The following is a 3,339-nucleotide window of genomic DNA, read 5'->3' as shown; positions in this document are numbered from 1 at the left end:
ACCGCAACCTCTGCCTCCTGGGTTCAGGCAATTCTCCTGCCTCAGCCTCCTGAGTAGCTGGGATTATGGGCACGCGCCACCACGCCCAGCTAATTTTTTTTTTTTGTATTTTTAGTAGAGACAGGGTTTCACCATGTTGACCAGGATGGTCTCGATCTCTTGACCTTGTGATCCACCCACCTCGGCCTCCCAAAGTGCTGGGATTACAGGCTTGAGCCACAACATCAGGAGCAGGAGCGGCAGCGGCGGCGGCGACAGCGGCCTCCCCCACCCCGATCCCCACAGTCACCGCCCTGTCCCCGGGGGCGGGCGGAGGGGGCGGCGGCATCGGCGGCAGCGGCGGCGGCTGGACTAAACAGGTCACCTGCAGGTATTTTATGCATGGGGTTTGTAAGGAAGGAGATAACTGTCGCTACTCTCATGACCTCTCTGACAGTCCGTATAGTGTAGTGTGCAAGTATTTTCAGCGAGGGTACTGTATTTATGGAGACCGCTGCCCGTATGAACATAGCAAGCCATTGAAACAGGAAGAAGCAGCTGCTACAGAGGTAACTACAAAGTCGTCACTTGCCACTTCCTCAAGTCGCTCATCAATAGTTGGACCACTTGTTGAAATGAATACAAGCGAAGCTGAGTCAAGAAATTCAAACTTTGCAACTGTAGGAGCAGGTTCAGAGAACTGGGTGAATGCTATTGAGTTTGTTCCTGGGCAACCCTACTGTGGCCGTACTGCGCCTTCCTGCACTGAAGCACCCCTGCAGGGCTCAGTGACCAAGGAAGAATCAGAGAAAGAACAAACCGCCGTGGAAACAAAGAAGCAGCTGTGCCCCTATGCTGCAGTGGGAGAGTGCCGATACGGGGAGAACTGTGTGTATCTCCACGGAGATTCATGTGACATGTGTGGGCTGCAGGTCCTGCATCCGATGGATGCTGCCCAGAGATCAGAGCATATAAAATCGTGCATTGAGGCCCATGAGAAGGACATGGAGCTCTCATTTGCTGTGCAGTGCAGCAAGGACATGGTGTGTGGCATCTGCATGGAGGTGGTCTATGAGAAAGCCAACCCCAGCGAGCGCCGCTTCGGGATCCTCTCCAACTGCAACCACACCTACTGTCTGAAGTGCATTCGCAAGTGGAGGAGTGCTAAGCAATTTGAGAGCAAGATCATAAAGTCCTGCCCAGAATGCCGGATCACATCTAACTTTGTCATTCCAAGTGAGTACTGGGTGGAGGAGAAAGAAGAGAAGCAGAAACTCATTCTGAAATACAAGGAGGCAATGAGCAACAAGGCGTGCAGGTATTTTGATGAAGGATGTGGGAGCTGCCCATTTGGAGGGAACTGTTTTTACAAGCATGCGTACCCTGATGGCGGTAGAGAGGAGCCACAGAGACAGAAAGTGGGAACATCAAGCAGATACCGGGCCCAACGAAGGAACCACTTCTGGGAACTCATTGAGGAAAGAGAGAACAGCAACCCCTTTGACAACGATGAAGAAGAGGTTGTCACCTTTGAGCTGGTCGAGATGTTGCTTATGCTTTTGGCTGCAGGTGGGGACGACGAGCTGACAGACTCTGAAGATGAGTGGGACTTGTTTCACGACGAGCTGGAAGATTTTTATGACTTGGATCTATAGCAACCTTGCGTGCTGTGTGAACTGGTCTGCTGACCCCAGACAGCAGCTGTCCCCTGTGGTGGTGTGACAGTGCCTGTGTTCTCTCCTAGGCAGGTCTTTCAACTCCAGGTGCTGTCGTAAGAATTTTTACCCAGGGCCTGTCTTCTCAGCCCCTCACCTTTTCCCCAGGAGTGTGTTTTCCCTGTTGAAAAAGTTACAAAAATAAATCTTAAAGTTAGTTTTTTGTAACACAAATTTAACTGTCACACAGTTAGTGTAGGTGTGTTGCGTCATCTGTTTTCAACCAGATTGCATTTATGGACTTTTCACACACTTCATTTTGAGGACCCCAGGTTCAAAAGTAAAACCAGTGGCCCTGCTTTGGGGTCCAAAAATAGGAGTGATGAGTGAAGGGACCTAAGCTGGCCTGCAGCCTTCTGCTGCAGACACGGGATGTGGATCCTTGAGGTTTCTGGTGAAATCTGCACATCTGTGTTTTTATATCTGTTTCCTACCTTGTAATCCCTACCATGTGCACTCGTTCTGTGGTTTTGGTGTCTTGTTTAATTGCACACAAGTAATAATACTACTGGGTAACCAGAACCAGGTGCGAATGTGTTGCGATTTCTACTGTTTTGCATGATAGGAAAGTTGTGAAAGAATACACATAAAAGATACAGAGGCGTAACATCAATGCAGAGTTGGAAGTGGACTTCCAAGGGCTGACATGGTGTGTGTGAGTGTGGGTGTGTGATAAACTTCTCATCCCTGCATAGATTCAGTATTCTTAGCCTTAGAAAAACTTGGTTTAGTGGTTTAAGCCTTGTGTGGCAGATAGATCTTAAAGGACAAAGCAGTATACTGTTAGTTGTCAATATAGCAGTGCTTGCTCTGTCTTTATAAAATAGAGAAATGGGGTTAGCCATAGAGGATAAAACTACCTGGTTATCCCATATATTAACACAAACTGGGTCTCGGATGCACAGTTGTATTTAATGTTTTACTATCTAGCCTTTCCAGTACAGGCACTTTCTAAGAAACCTTTGTCCTCATTTGGGGCATTTCGTGGTCGGGTTTTTGTGTTTGTTTTTGTGGATATTTGCCTCATTCCACCCCTGAGCTTTCAGGTAGACAGATGCGATTCAAAACTCTGTTCTAAGGTGTTTATTGTAATGGAGTAATGGGTTTGCAGTAATAAGCCATACTTTTCCACCGAAGGGGAGGAGGGCTGGGAATCCCTGAGACTAGCTGAAGTTAAGTTGTTGGAAGAATTCCTTGACTGGTGATTTTACCTGTGTGTTTTATTGCTCTGTTTACTGAAAATGACTCCGGGATGCTCCTGGTTTGTCCATCTACCGCTTTGATTCCTTGGATCCCACCCATTCTTTCACTTTAAGAAAAAAAAAAACAAATAATTGTTGCAGAGGCCTCTGTATTTTGCAGCTGCCCTTTTGTAAGAAGCACTTTTCCCAAATAAAACAATTTAAAAAAAAAAAAAAAAAAGAATGTATCTTTTGGCAGGATGAAGTGACTCACATCTGTAATCCCAGCACTTTGGGAGGCTGAGGCAGGCAGATCACATGAGGTCGGGAGTTTGAGACCAGCCTGACCAGCATGGAGAAACCCCATCTCTACTGAAAATGCAAAGTAGCCGGATGTGGTGATGCATGCCTGTAATCCCAGCTACTCAGGAGGCTGAGGGAGGAGAATCACTTGAACTTGGGAG

General features: G+C 47.5%; 1 pseudogene; it reads left to right on the top strand.

The window, feature by feature from the left end:
- Positions 1-226: 226 nt before the first annotated feature.
- Positions 227-2,036, top strand: LOC120363592 (E3 ubiquitin-protein ligase makorin-1 pseudogene; annotated as a pseudogene).
- Positions 2,037-3,339: the final 1,303 nt, after the last annotated feature.

Source organism: Saimiri boliviensis, chromosome 3 (genome assembly GCF_048565385.1).
Source record: "Saimiri boliviensis isolate mSaiBol1 chromosome 3, mSaiBol1.pri, whole genome shotgun sequence".
Taxonomy (NCBI): Eukaryota; Metazoa; Chordata; class Mammalia; order Primates; family Cebidae; genus Saimiri; species Saimiri boliviensis.
The sequence above is the reverse complement of the archived record's forward strand: the minus strand, read 5'-3'. Positions and strand labels throughout refer to the sequence as shown.